Genomic DNA, 15,632 nt, shown 5'->3' with positions numbered 1-15,632 from the left:
CAGTGAGCCAAGATTGGGCCACTGCACTCCAGCCTGGGCAAAAAAGTGAGACTCCATCTGAAAAAAAATTTTATATATATATATATGTATATATATGTCAAATTCTCAAAATAACCATGAGGAACTATTATGTCCATTTTACAGAAGAGTAAACTGAGGCTGAGGAATGTCAAATCATGCTAAATCATGTGCCCAAGATCACACAGCCAGGAACTGGCAGAGGTGGGATTCAGTGGTCCTTTCGAGGTGGCCCATGCCTGGGGGAGTCAGCCCCCTCCCTCCCAGGCTCGATGTAAGGAGCCTGGAAGGGGCCCTTGTGGTGCCCAGGCGGCCCCCTCCTTCTGGCACCCAGCAGGGTTCAAAGGAGGGGCTGGGAAGCTGGGCGGGGGACATCTGCCTCCACAAGCCTCCCCCAGCCTGGCCAGATGCCTTTGGGGCCTGGAGACAAGGGGCAGAGAATGGGGCTGCCATAAACAGTGTCCGGCTGCACCACGAGGCTGTAAAACCAGCCCAGCAGAGCTGGAATGTGGAGGGATCTAGGAAGGATTTTCCGGTGGGTCTGGCCTGATAGCATCTTTGGGGCCTGGGGTCAAAAGGGAGCCCACCTCCCTTCCCTCCCTCTTCCCAGCCATCCTGCTACCCTCTCTTTTCCCCTTCCCCCACCTCCTTTCCGCCCACTTCTCCCCCCATCTTCCTCCTCTCTTCTAGAGACTTCTGTCATGTTTCTGTAGCTGTGTCTAAGTGTCTCCACCCCTACTTGGTCTCTCTTGGCCCCTTCTTCTCTGGGACGTGGCGCAGCACCCACTTGAATCTGTTGGCTGTGTAACTTTGGGGCTCCTCTGCCTTATTCCCCCTCATCTGTAAAATGGGGAAAAATATGGCACCTATCTCAGAGGCTAGATGAGGTAAGATCTGTAAAGCACTTAGGACAGTGCCTGAGTCATATTAAATACGATCTAATTGTCTGTTGATGTAATAAATATCAGTGTGTCTGTTTATTCCGGTTTCTCTTCCCTGCAGAGAGATCTGGGTCAGCTGGTGGGCTTTCCTCTGCTTATTCCTTCTCACAACCTTCACTTGGGTCCAGGAGGCGGTTGGTGGTGTGACTCTAAGGACAGGATGAATGCTGGACATCCCACCTCCCACCAGGCCAGGCCCCCAAGTCTAGCTTTGCCGACCAGGCTGCCATCCCTTCTCTGGCCAGCAGGGGGAAGCAGATGCCCGGACTGTGACCTCCAGGAAGGGGTGTGCGCTCACCTGGCCCTGCTGAAGGCCGAGGAGGGCGATGGGAATGGCCCAGTGGTTGTGTGTCTAGGTTAATTCCCAGATGCTTCGCTCCTGCTCCTGCGCTTCCGTGTGTGAGGATGAGGTGGGGAAGGGGTGTCTTGCCTTGTTACCCATGTTGTGACATGTACAGGGGCAGTTGTGTGGTTTAGAAGGTACCAGGACCACCAAATCAGCGTCCTGTGGCCCCAAAGGACTCAGAGATTGTCTAATGGGCCAATCCCCTTATCTTCAGCTGGGGAGACCGAGCCCAGGGAGGGCAACGTGCTTGTTCAGGCTTGCACGGTGAGCTCGTGGCCGAGCTTTCAGACACTTACTGCACCACTCTTACTGGTGTGCGTCTGTGAGTTGATGAGAAGTGGGTGTGTCTGCTGTAACACACAGAAACCCAGGTCTCAGAACAAGTGCCTGCTTCCCCCCACCTCCACTGCTGGGGCTAACTCCTGGAAGAGGCCTTGTCCTCCCCTTCTCTGGCTTCCCTGTCTCTGCACCAGCCTCTTCCTCATGGCCCAACTGACCAGCTGAATGAAGGATATTCACTTCCTTCCCTAGAATCTAGGTGTCTGGAGATTGGGGCTCTTGTAATGATAGTGAAAGCTGCTGTGATTACTATTGTGGCCAACCTTTGCAGACTAGTCATTGCCATGCATCAGATCATTTAACTACTTAATCCCGCATCAATCTTTCAAGGGAGGCACTCTAGCTATTCTCATTGTACCCATCAGGAAATTGAGGCACAGAAAGGTCGAGCACCTTGTCCAAGACTGCACAGCCAGCAGGCAACCAGGCCGTCCCAACCCAGCGATGAGTACTAAGCAGGATGGATCCCATGCGATGGTGCTAGCCATACCCCCAGTAACCACCTCTGGCTGCTTGTGGAATGCTCAGCATGTGCCCAGCACTTCTCATTTGATCTTGGCTGCTCACAATAACCCTGTGGCATATGTTTTATCTCCACTTTGCAGATGAATGAACAGAAGCTCAGCTAGTAAGCAGAACGGCCAGGCCTCTATCGGAGCTCTGGGGGGCTCTATGTTAAACCCATGCACTTAATCATCCACTGGTCTGGTGCTCTCAAACTTCACATCACCTTAGGATTTGTCAAAATGCAGATTCTGACTCAGTAGGTCTGGGGGAAGGGCCTGAGATGCTGCATTTCCTTTTTCCTTTCCCACGTTTTCTTTCTTTTTTTGGAGATGGAGTCTCATTCTTGTCACCCAGGCTGGAGTGCAGTGGTGTGACCTCAGCTCACTGCAACCTCCGCCTCCCGGGTTCAAGTGATTCTCCTGCCTCAGCCTCCCGAGTAGCTGGGATTACAGGGGTGCACCACCACCACTGAGGCACCTGGGAGCAGGCTGCACTCCTTTTGTTGGCCTCATCCTGTTTGTCTGGGGTTCTCCCTCCTTCTTCCCCACCTCCTCTTCTTCTTGCTGTCTCTACTCTCCCAGCCCTGGCATTTCATCTCATCTCTGTTCTCTGGTTGACTCTGTTCCCAGCCCTCCAGGACTCAGAGTCACAGGTATGATTTTGAATGGTCATTGACCAGTTGCATGGCCAGCTCCACTCTCCCTTTCTCCAGCTCAATCCGACCTTCCCATGACCTGAGCCTGGCTTTCTTCAGCAGGAGACCTTCAGGGCAGACAACACTCAGAGGCTGACAGAGGGGGGACCTTCCTGTCCGAGAGGTCCTAGAACAGGAAAGTGGGTCTCATCCAGGCTGTGAGGATGGACCTTCTGCAGGAGCCAAACTGGATGGGGGCCTCTAGAACCTCCCCCCTGCATTCAGTGGCAGCATTCAGATTAATCTCTCTCCTGGCCTTCAGCTGGGAGTGCAGTGGAGTGTTCACAACGCTTGGTCTTTTCATGCCAATGATACTGTCTGTCCTTCTGGGAGGTCCGCTGGCCTCACATTTACCTGGAGAATGAGCTGCTCGTCAAGTTGCTTACCAGGGCAACCACATCACAGAGCAGGCGTGCAGAGCTGGGTCCTGCAGCTCTCCTGGCCCCGGATGGGGCTCAGGTGGCTGAGGGAATGAAGATATCCCAGCTCTCAGCTGGGACTCAGACTGGAGAAAATAGGAGCAAGCAGCTCTCTTCCTAGTGTTTTCCTGGGTACTTTAGGAAAGTTCCTGCCCCCTGGGTGGAGACCCGATAGTTGTTCATCCCACAAATGCCTACTGAGCACTGCCTATGTGTGAGGTGCTCTGATGGCCATCAGAGCTTGAGCCCATCTCAGGTCTTGGTGACTGAAAGAGGAGGGCTCTGTCCATGGGCCGGAGAGTGGGAGGGAGGTCCCAGCAGCACCAGACAGAGAGGAAAGGCCAGACAGACCTTTTCTGGAGTCAGGAGCTGAGGAAGCATGGAGGAGGAGTGAGATGCCTCCCTGCCCTCTCTAACTAACCCCCTCCTGCACATGGGGGGTCCGGTCTGTAGATGGTGAGCTGGGCAGGTTGCTCTCTCTGCCTCTCCTGGCCTCATTTCTGTGCTTTGAAATATGACAGCATGAGGCTAAGCCAGGAGTTCTCAGGAGATGACTTAAAAGCACCTGGGAGCATTACAATTCTGATTCCTCGACCCCTCTGATCTAAGTGCTCTGAGGTCCTGGGGTCAGGACCTACCATTTGTTCCCCTAAGCCCTGCCTGATTCTAATGGGCAGCCAGGTGATGGGTAGTGGAGGCAGAAGGCTGGAGGACCTCCTACAACCCCTCCTGAAGGCTAAGGGAGCACCCAGGGCCCTTCCTGCTCTGTCAGGCTGCAGTTTGGGGGAAGCCACTGTGCTTGAGTTTTTATAGTGCTAGGCACTGAGTGGCATTCATTTAGACCCCAGGCAGGCACTTACTATCCCCATTGTGGGAAGGAAACTGAAGCCCAGAAAGGTAAGTGGAACAACCCTGAGCTTTTTATTTATTTATTTTTTATTTTCATTTATTTATTTATTTTTATTTTTTGAGACAGAGTTTTGCACTTGTCACCTAGCCTGGAGTATGATGGTGTGATCTCTGCTCACTGCAACCTCTGCCTCCCGGGTTCAAGCAATTCTCCTGCCTCAGCCTCCTGAGTAGCTGGGATTGCAGGTGCCTGCCACCACGCCCAGCTAATTTTTGTATTTTCAGTAGAGACGGGGATTCCCCATGTTGGCCAGGCTGGTCTCGAACTCCTGACCTCAGGTGATCCACCCACCTCGGCCTCCCAAAGTGCTGGGATTACAGGTGTGAGCCACCGACCGCACCCGGCCAATCCTAAACTTTTAAAATCTTAGATCCCCACCACTGCAGGTCTATAGCCTTTTTCTCCACTTTCTCTGCGTTGGTTTCTCTTCTCTTGACAGACAAGACACTTTCTTTTTCCATCTCCTGTGCTCTTACCTACCTCTTCCTCTCTTCTCCCTCTAATCTCCAGAGAAGGTGCTTATCAACTATTTTCTGAGAAGTCCTCCCTGTCGTCTGTCCCAAGTTTCTTCTCCAAGGAGAATCCATATTCCCTGGTCTCCCCTTGTAGGTGGGGAGGAGAGAGATCTGCAGACATTGCCTCTGACTGTCACTGCTGTTCCTGGCCCCCCTGGCCTCCTGCTCCCTTCTTCTCATCTATCACCAGTTTTTGCCCTTCCTTCCTCTTCAGAATTCTTTGTTTGGTTTATAACAGAGGTAAAAAGCCAGAGTAATTAATTCCCAGAGAGAAATCCTCTCCAATTCCAGCAGGAAGGATTGAGGCTAGATGCCTGGAAAAACTTCCAAATAGCCAAAGTGAGTAGTTCTGAATAAGGGTGTGGATCCAAGGGGAAAGACTGGTCTCTCTCCAGGCTTATAATCCTCTTCTTCTTCCTGGTCCCCCTTTTCACATGCCCACAAACCCCTGCTAGGGTGACTTTGTGCCCATCCCCTGACCTGTTGATGAGTGCTGCCAGGGGGTCAGAGGTCATGGGCTCCTCAGGGCCACACTGATGCTGAAGGATGGGTTGGGGCACCCTCCTACCCTGGCCTTGCCCATTGTCCCTGCTCTGGGCCCTGTGGCCTCACCATCCACTCCAACCGTCCCTCATCTTCTCAGGATGGGGGTCTCCTGAGCTTGGAGGGTCTGTGTGTGGGAGATCTGAGGGTGTGCCGTGTCCATCTGTGGAGCCAGCCATGTGTGTGGCTGTGCATGGGGTGAAGGCATACCTGGGGGTCTCGGTGTGCCTTTGCCTCAGCCCTTGCCCCAGAGCTCCAGAAGGCCCCTCTGGTCTCTATCCTGCCTGTGGCCCTGGGGTCAGCTGGTAGGTGGGATGAGTTGGTGAGTGCACAAGCTTGGGAGAGCCACTGACACTATGAGGTAGGCACGCCGACACCTGAGGCTTCCCCGATGTTGCACTGAATGCCCTCAGGCCCCAGGCCAGCTCTGCTGTCCACTATCTGGCTAAATGGGCCCTTACCAACCAGGCCCACCCTTCTGAAAGTAGGCACTGGTGGAGGATTGAAGGGCTGTGTTGGGGACCTTTTGGCTGTTCCTTCTAAGGGCTCCTAGTCTGCCTCCCTCCAGGAGCTCTGGAGTGGTGGGTTTCGACATGGGCTGAATCCATCAGTCCCATCTGCACCCTCCATTGCAGGTCCAGAATTATTCTATAGTGGGTCAGTTCCTGACCCCTCTCTCCACACCTTTGTTTTTTTTTTTTTTTTTTGAGACGGAGTCTCTCTCTGTCGCCCAGGCTGGAGTGTGGTGGCGCGATCTCAGCTCACACTGCAAGCTCTGCCTCCCAGGTTCACACCATTCTCCTGCCTCAGCCTCCCGAGTAGCTGGAACTACAGGCACCCACCACCACGCCTGCTAATTTTTTGTATTTTTAGTAGAGACAGGGTTTCACCGTGTTAGCCAGGATGGTTTTGATCTCCTGACCTCATAATCTGCCCGCCTTGGCCTCCCAAAGTGCTGGGATTACAGGCGTGGGCCACCGCGCCCGGCCCACACCTTTGTTTTTATTTTAATTTTATTTTTTGAGACAGGGTCTTGCTCTGTCAATCAGACTGGAGTGTAGTGGCTTGATTACGATTCACTGCAGCCTCGACCTCCTAGACTCAAGTGATCCTTCTGCCTTGGCCTCCCACGTAGCTGGGACCACAGGTGCACCCACCATGCTTAGCTTTTTTTTTTTTTTTTTTTGGTAGAGATGAGGTCTCATGTTGTTGCCCAAGCTGGTCTCGAACTCTTGGGCTCAAGCAGTCCTCCCACCCTGGCCTCCCAAAGTGCTGGGATTACAGAAGTTAGCCACTGCGCTTAGCCTTTATTGAACTCCTGACCTCAAGTGATCTTCCAGCTTCAGTCTCCCAAAATGCTGAGATTATAGATGTGAGCCACTGTGCCCAACTCTTCCCATATATTTGAAGAAGGATGTTTGTTTGTTTGTTTGTTTTTTGAGACGCAGTCTCACGCTATTGCCCAGGCTGGAGTATAGTGGCGTGGTCTTGGCTCACTGCAATCTCCACCTCCTGGGTTCAGGCAATTCTCCTGCCTCAGCCTCCTAAGTAGCTGGGATTACAGGTGTGCACCAGTACGCATGGCTAATTTTTGTGTTTTTAGTAGAGACAAGGTTTCACCATGTTTGCCAGGCTGGTCTCAAACTCCTGACCTCAAGTGATCTGCCCGCCTTGGCCTCCTAAAGTGCTGGGATTACAGGCGTGACGGCGCCTGGCCTGAAGAGGAGTTTTAAAAATGATTCAAGTTCACGTACAGAACATTATCATTGCATTTGGTTCTTTCCACACTTCTTTAAGGTAAAATGGTGGGCCAGAGGGAGTTTTACTTACTTTTTTTTTTTTTTTTTTTTGAGACGGTGTCTGTTGCCTAGGCTGGAGTGTGGTGGCATGATCTCAGCTTGCTGCAACCTCCGCCTCCCTGGTTCAAGCGATTCTCCTGCCTCCTGAGTAGCTGGGACAGTCACGTGCCACCACGTCCAGCTAATTTTTGTATTTTTAGTAGAGACGGGGTTTCACCGTGTTAGCCAGGATGGTCTCGATCTCCTGACCTTGTGATCCGCCTGCCTCGGCCTCCCAAAGTGCTGGGATTACAGGTGTGAGCCACCGTGCCAGGCTTTTTCTTCCTTTCAATGAATGAGGTCACTGAGGCTCTGCGGGGAGGTGTGCCCAGGGTCACTAGCTGGAGAGCGGCAGATTAGGAACAGAATGGGGTTAGCCTGTGTCCTCTTCCAGTGCTCCTTCTGGGCCCTACTCCTTCCTGATCAGGTCTCCTCGGGGCTGGGGCTGCCGATTTGGCCTCTCACAGAAGGTGGGGCCCTGGGTTCCCCGTCCTCTGCATCAGCAACCCTGGGCCCCAGCTCTAAGCACGGGTGTGGTGGTGGGAGGTGGAACTGCCTGTCCTGCCTCTGCATGGCCACAAGGGGGCTCCAGGACCAGGTTTTTCTTTTTGCTGGAGCTGCAAGAGTTCCCAGCAATCCCAGCACCCTGAGCTTTTCTGGAAGTGCCGATTATCCTTCTGAAGCTGCCACTGAAGGGTCTCTGCCAGGCTGGGAGGCCACCAGAAAGGGCGCAGCCTTTGCACTTTATAATCCTATTCCAGAAGTAACTCCCTTCGCTCGGCTAGGAAGTCCTTCCAGTTGTCTACCCTCCATTTCTACTGCTACAAGCAGGGAGAGATGAGGCTGAGTGAGCCACTCTTCTGTCTTTGCATTACTACTCCCCTACCCAAGGCTTGAAGGGAAGTACTTGTTCTTGTCCCCATTCCCTGACCATTAGAGCTCAGACTGCTCTCCTGTCACTGCTAAGGGCTGGATAGACAGCAGCAGGAAAGATGTAAGTTAGACATCAGGAAGGACTTCCTGACAGAGAAGGCCATGGGCTGCTGGGTTTGAGTATCTGAGGAAGGCTGAACAAAGAGAAGTTGGCTGTTTATCTGGGGTGAGGCTCTGGGAAAAGTCCTCTGTGCTCCACACCCCGCAGCTATACATCCCTAGAGGTGGGGAGTGGGGCCTGGGTACAGTTATTTGCTACTGTGTCTCTCCGAACCTCAGGGAACCACAGATATTGCAGGCTCCTTGGGCTTCTGGGATGGGGAACTTGGGCTTCTGGGATGGGGGCTTACAAAGGGGTGGAAAGGAAAACACCTGAGCCACTCCCTCCCTTGGCTGGTGACCCAAGGCAGAGGGAAGGATGACATGATGGAACAGTTTTCTGCATCTACTTCAGTTGGCTTTCAGAGCCCCTGTGAGGTCTTCAGCTTCTTAGGTTATTATCAACCTACTGGGCAAAGACTGAGTCATGCAGGTGGGGTGCTTCTTGTGGCAGGTGGGGTGCTTCTTGCGGCAGGAGATGACGCTGCGCAGGATATGAAGGAGTCTGGTCCCTTCTGTTTTCTGCACCTTGACTTTCCAAGTGGGACATGAAATGTCATCTGCCTCTTTTTCCCATCTGTCTTCAATGCTGAGGGGACCCTGGGGTCAAGGGAAGAGCAGGCCTTTGGAGTCAGACCCTACCTGTTGGAGCCGCATGGTGGACCACTCTGTCTCAGTCCCTGCATCAGAAGGGAAGGGTGGAATAAGAACTCCTACTTCCCAGGGCTGTGGTGAGCTTCGGGAGACGGCAGATGTGAAAGGGCCTCTGGCGGGGGTGGGGGAAGCACAGCACAGCAGGTGCTCCCTGCCTAGACCCCTTTGTTCCTGGAGAAGGGGAGATGTGTCCATTTCCCAGATTGGAACATGGTGGCAGGAATGATACTAAGTCTCAAGGCCAGGATCTCTGCTGGACATGCTCCAGAGTCAAAAGTTTGGCCTCCTGCTCCCCTGGCTCCTCCTGTTTCCTCCCCTCCCTCTTCCCACAAGGCCCTTCTCTGGCTCTACTTTCTACCCTGCATCCACCTCTTTTCTTACTTTTTTTTTTATTCTCCCTTCCTTCTTTCTTCCCCTTTCCCCTTCAGCTCTATTTCCTATTTCCTCTGTTCCTTTACTTTCCTCTCTTCCTTCCTTCCTTCCTTCTTTTTTATTTTTATGAGACAGAGTCTCACTCTGTCGCCCAGGCTAGAGTGCAGTGGCGTGGTCTCCGCTCACTGCAAGCTCCACCTCCCAGGTTCACGCCATTCTCCTGCCTCAGCCTCCTGAGTAGCTGGGACTACAGGCGCCCGCCACCATGCCCAGCTAATTTTTTGTATTTTTAGTAGAGACGGGTTTCACCATGTAAGCCAGGATGGTCTTGATCTCCTGACCTTGTGATCTGCCCGCCTTGGCCTCCCAAAGTGCTGGGATTACAGGCGTGAGCCACCGCGCCCAGCCCCTTCCTTCCTTTACTAAGCATTAAGTTAGGTGAAAGAGATGATCAAGAGCACTAAGCAATGCATGTGCTGTACCCCCGATCATCTCCTGAGTTGTTTTCTTCTCAGTCTTTCTTTCTGACCTCCCCACTAGGCTGATGCTTCTGTTCTGTGGGCCTGGGATGGGAAGGAAGTTGATAATAAAATCCAGTTCAATTAAATGTGTGCCTGTATTTGTGTGTATCCTGGGGAGAGAGCTGAATAGCACATGGTGGTCCCTGCCCTTGAAGGACTTGTGGCTAGGGAGGGAGGCTGCAGTGTCAGCAGCAGTGTGACAAGTGCTGCCTCAGACGTTTGAGTATGTTGCTGGGATCTGAAGAAGAACATCAGAAAAGGCTTCACAGAGGAGGTGATAGTTGAGATGGGTTTTGAGGGATGAGCTGGAGTTTGCCAGGTTCAGCAGTGGGTGGAGAAAAGGGCAGTCCTGTCAGAGGGATTACCACAGGCAAAGACATGTTGCTAAGAAAGGGCAAGGAGAATTTAGGGAACTGGCAGTAGTTCTGTATGGCTGAAGCCTAGGGAGTCATGGGAGACTGAAATCCCAACCCAGAAGGGGAGCAACGATGCCCAATGGTCAGCTCACTAGCCATGTGAGAGTGGTGCAGAACAGGGCATTGCTCCCTGCTAAAGGAATGACAAGGGGCAGTGGGAGCTGGGGGTGTGGAGAGGTGTGCCCTGGGCCCTCATCTCCTCCCTACTTGCTGGCTATTCTGCTCTGGGAAACCTACATTAACTGATCCTGGGCCTCGGTTGCCTCATCTATAAAACGGGGATGGTGAAGCCTTATCTCCTGAAGATGGGTAAGACAGACCTGGTTTCTTTAGGTGCCTTTCAGCATTGAGAGCTGTAGGATTATGATCACTTGGGGTTTGTGTGATCAGAGAAGCCTTCATGGAAGTGGAGGACTTGGTATCTGGCTTTAAAAGATGGCTAGGCTGCGGTCGGGCGCAGTGGCTCATGCCTGAAATCCCAGCACTTTGGGAGGCCAAGGTGGGCGGATCACGAGGTCAGGAGATCGAGACCATCCTGGCTAACACGGTGAAAACCCGTCTGTACTAAAAATACACACACACACACACACACACACACAAAATTAGCCAGGCGTGGTGGCGGGCGCCTGTAGTCCCAGCTACTCGGGAGGCTGAGACAGGAGAATGGCGTGAACCCGGGAGGCGGAGCTTGCAGTGAGCGGAGATTGCATCAACTGCGCTCCAGCCTGGGCAACAGAGCGAGACTCCACCTCAAAAAAAAAAAAAAAGAAAAAGAAAAACATGGCTAGGCCGGCGCGGTGGCTCACGCCTGTAATCCCAGCACTTTGGGAGGCCGAGGCAAGTGGATCTCGAGGTCAGGAGTTCAAGATCAGCCTGGCCAAGATGGTGAAACCCCGTCTCTACTAAAAATACAAAAAATTAGCGGGGCGTGGTGGTGGGTGCCTGTAATCCCAGCTACTCGGGAGGCTGAGGCAGAGAATTGCCTGAAACCAGGAGGCAGAGGATGCAGTGAGCCGAGATTGTACCATTGCACTCCAGCCTGGGCGACAAGAGTGGAACTCCATCTCAAAAAAAAAAAAAAAAAAAAAAAAAGATGGCTAATATTGAGCGAAATTGAGAGGAGTGGGGAAGACTGGGGGGACCATCACAAAAGTTGGAGGCAGGACAGTACAGGGCATGTCTGGAGGATGGTGTGTCCAGCTGGCTTTTGGGGTTGAGGCTGGCTCTAAGGAGAGGACAGGAACACGCCTTGTGCTGTCAGGAGGTACGTGAGAGTCATGGACTCTGGTGCATGATCCCCTCCCTGCCCCAAGCCTCTTGGGACCAGACTGAACTGAGAGCCAGAAACATGCAAATGAGATGCAAACAGCAGGTGACTCACACCCCTGCACCCACTGCCTGAGGCCTGTTTTGTGTGGGTTTGAGCCACAGGACAGAGGGTCCTGTACCCTTTACCTTCCCTGCCCGGGCTCTTCTTGCCTTACTGGCTAAGCCTGCTAGATTTTGGGGACACAGGCCTATCAGCTCTTTCCCTTCTCCAGGCCCAAGAGCTATTCCTTCCCCACCCCTCCCCTGCTAGACCCCTCGCCCCTCCTGTTCATCCCGGGAGGACTGGCTCGGTTCCTGTGGAAGCTTCCCAAAGCCCGCAGGAAGTGTCTGAATTTCTCTGACAGGGAGAGTGAAGAGCAGGTCAGAAAGGACCTGAGACAGAGGGAGTGACTGGGATGGGGTCTCAGACAGGGGAGACCAGAAGGTAAGGGACAGTCTGTTGAGAGGCCTGAGAAAAACAGATTTCCAGGGAAGTGGATAGATGCAAACCCAGTGAGCAAAAAGCGCCTGAGACCCTGAGAGACACATTCCAGCAGAGACCCTGAGTGACAGAGACAGACGGAGAGAGCCCTTCTCATGTGTCCAGCCTGGGACATGCTGTACCAGCGCCTCTGTCGGCTTTCTCTCGCCTGTCTGCCTGTCCCTGGCTGACGGTCCCTTTGTCTGTCTAGCTCTTTGTTTGTTTGTCTCTTTGTTTGCCTGTCTCCCTCCTAGTTGCCCCTTTCTTTCACCTCTGCTGTCTATCTGTTGGTCCAGACTTCTCCGTCTGTCATTGCCCTCTGCCTGTCCACTATCTATGGAGAGCAAACTGCCCACTGGGATCGTGGGGCCCCTGTGTCCTTGCCTCCTGATCTTGGACAGGTTCTTGCTTTTCCTTCTCCTGATTTTGGGTCTCAATTTCCTCCTTTCTAAGATGGCCCTACTTTCTGCCTCCTATCATGTTTATGAGCCTCAGGAGTGTGGAAAAGTGACTGTATTTATGGTTGCTCAGGCATCCTAACAAAGGGTTTAATGCATTTGAGGAACAATATTGCTCTTCAACCTTCTAAGGACAAAGCAAGAAGACAATAATGGCTGCAGCATGGAGCACAGTGGTTAGACATTCAGAGGGACTTCCTAAAAGGGCAGTATGGAAAATATTAGAGAAGGCCTGCTAAGAGGTTAAATAACCCCTTTCATAATCTCCTGAGGAAGAGTCCCATGGCAGGAGGATACACAACGTGACCTTCCTTAGTCTGTGTGGTCTGAGAAAAAGGCTTTTGATGTTATGAGATAGCAGTGACTGGCAGGAGGAGGCTAGGGTACAACCCTTGCCATCAGCTATCCTAGGCTCCCACCTGCACAGCCTCTCAGGTGGCTGGGGATTGGGCCCTGAGGGCAAAAGGGTGTGGAGGAAGTGCTATCTATCTCCGCACCTCCACCCTGTTTCCCTGTCACCTTCCCAAGCTGAGGACCACCCCGCCCTCGCCCCCCCGACAATCCATGAGAGATGGCTGCTGGGGACGGAGTGATGTATGTAATGCAGATAAAATGTCAGCAATTCTAAATGGGTCCGGAGATGCAGCCGTGGGTGGGGGAGAGGGAGAGAGGGCAGAGCAGGGGGGACAGAGGAAGGGAAAATGAGATGTGGTCCTTACCAGGGATGGCAGCAGGGACAGACACCCTCCTCCCCCCAGCAAAGGCCAGAGGAGGGGTGGGCCCAGGAGGCAGGAGCCCAAATGAGATTTTGAAGAGGGAGCTGGAGGGTGGGGGGTAGAGGGGAGGAGGACGCGGGCGGGGGCAGTGGGGCCGGAGCTGCTGATGTATAGCGGTTTCATAACTTCCTCAGTATTAAAGGCAGGTTCATGGGGAGGGCAGCGCCATTAATCACCAGGCTGAATGGGGCTGGGATTTGCTGAGAGGCGCGCTTGCTGTCTGCTGCGCCTGCTCAGCTCAGGGTGGGAGGGGGCAGGCAGGGATGTCCCTCCTGAACTAAGGGGTGAGACCCCAGGACGCTATTCTGGGTGTTGGGCAAGTGGGTCCTTGCCTGTAGACTGGGGATTCTGGCAGAAAGAAAAAGGAGGATGAGGAAGGTTGTGGCAGGGGCTAGGAGAGGAGGGTCAGGGGCTGTGGGGAATGATGGGGGCAGAGGCTGAGAGGATTCTAGGGGAGGAAAACTGGGGAGGGAGGATTGTGCATTTGAACATGAAATTGATCACATGTAAATATAATGCAAATGACATGCAAACGAGCATAGGATTTCTCTGGGTCCACAGCTCAAGCATTCTCTTTCTTGGATTGAGCACCGGGGCCAATTTGCATTCAGTTCTAGGCCCAGTGCCTTGTTTCTTTATTATTCATATTTTCAGAGGGAGAACTCAAATCTCACTTGTTAAGGGAGTGGTGGGGCCAACGTGGGCTGGTCCTCTGGACTTCTCGGGAAAGGGTGAAACATCAGGAAAATCAACATGCTTGAGTGACAGTGAGGGAGCAGAGTGGTAGGACTCCTGGGCTACATGCCTGAATTAATGGGGGTCAAAGAGACAGAGGCTCAACTGTAAGGTAGAAAGGTGGAAAGAACAGACATATCCCCACAGCTTATCTGATAGACTCAGAGCAGATAAGACAAGGATGCATCATGTGTCCTGTGAAGTAGGCATTGTCATCCTCTCTTCCAGGTGAAGAACGAAATGATTAGCCCAAGGTTCACAGAGGTCATGAGCTTCCTAAGGTCACACTGCTGGCAAGTGGCAGACTCCCAGCTCCAAATTTCCTTGAAAGTTCAGTGCTCTTTTCAACCTACTATCAGAACATCCTTGAGCTGGACATGGTGGCTCATGCCTGTAATTTCAGCACTTTGGGAAGCTGAGGTGGGAGGATCACTTGAGCTCAGGAGTTCGAGACCAGCCTGGGCAATATAGTGAGACCCCCGTCTTTACAGAAAAATTTAAAAATTAGCAGGGTGTGGTGGTGCACATCTGTAGTCCCAGCTACTTGGGAGGCTGAGGTGGGAGGATTGCTTGAGTCTGGGAGGTAAAGGTTGCAGTGAGCTAAGATTGTGCCACTTCCCTCCAGCCTGGGCAACACAGTGAGACTTTGTCTCAAAAAAAAAAAAAAAAAAAAAAAAAGGCTGGGCACGGTGGCTTACTTACACCTGTAATCCCCGCACTTTGGGAGGCTGAGGCAGGCGGATCACCTGAGGTCAGGAGTTCAAGACCAGCCTGGCCAACATAGTGAAACTCTGTCTCTTCTAAAAATATAAAAATTAGCCGGGCATGGTGGCAGGTGCCTGTACTCCCAGCTACTCAGGAGGCCGAGGCAGGAGAATCCCTTGAACCTGGGATGCAGAGGTTGCAGTGAGCCAACATTGTGCCACTGCACTCCAGCCAGGGTAACAGAGGAAAACTCTGTCTCAAAAAAGAAAAAAAAAAAAAAAAGAGCATGTCCCTCAAAGTGTTGCTGAGAGGAGTAAAGGAAACAATCCACATAAAGCACTCAGGGTGGTGTCTGGTGTGGACAAAGCACTCACTAATGGTTAGTTATTGTTGTTATCACCCTTACCACTATTCTGAAAGATGTGGAATGGAGGACAGAGACAGAGAGAGGGATCACCAGAGAGATGAGAGGGGCAGTATGGGTGGGAAGGAAAGGACAGGTTCAAGAGGGCTGCAGGAGCAAGAGAAGGCAAATGACAGAGCCAGGGCCAGAGGCAAGGAAATTGTCTTTTGGGAATATTGCAGGGGAAGGAGCAGGGCTCAGAAGAATCACCCTAGGTTCAAGTTCCTGCTCTGTGACTGGTTCCCTGGGAGTGCAGGGCAAGGCAGGGCTGGGCCTCGGTGTTGAGTAGGCTGGAAGCTAGGATTCTTGGGTCGTCCTCCCACTTGGTCCCATGGCCACTCTCTCAGACTCATCTTGATCCTCTTCTAGTTGCTTCATTTGGCTCAACCTGTGGGAGATGCTCCTCCCATTCTCCAAGTCTCACTTCCATCCTTCCTGCTAAAGGACTTGGGGATCGGTCCCGTTCCCTTGTCTGTCTGTCTGTCTGATGTCTGTGTGGTCCCTCAGGATAATTGCTCTGGACAACTCTAACACCACTCAGACAGATTGTCCGGCCTCCTGGCCCTGACATCTCCCACCACTGCATCAAGCCAAATTACTCAGCCCCCCCAAGCCCCGGGCTCTGGTGAAATCCGATTAGTGAGGAGAGAGCTGCACTGAGCTGACAGCTCCTCCGATAATTGCTTCCCAAGTAAGTGATG

The sequence above is a fragment of the Pongo pygmaeus genome, chromosome 10 (assembly GCF_028885625.2).
Source record: "Pongo pygmaeus isolate AG05252 chromosome 10, NHGRI_mPonPyg2-v2.0_pri, whole genome shotgun sequence".
Lineage (NCBI taxonomy): Eukaryota > Metazoa > Chordata > Mammalia > Primates > Hominidae > Pongo > Pongo pygmaeus.
Note: the sequence above shows the minus strand (reverse complement) of the source record.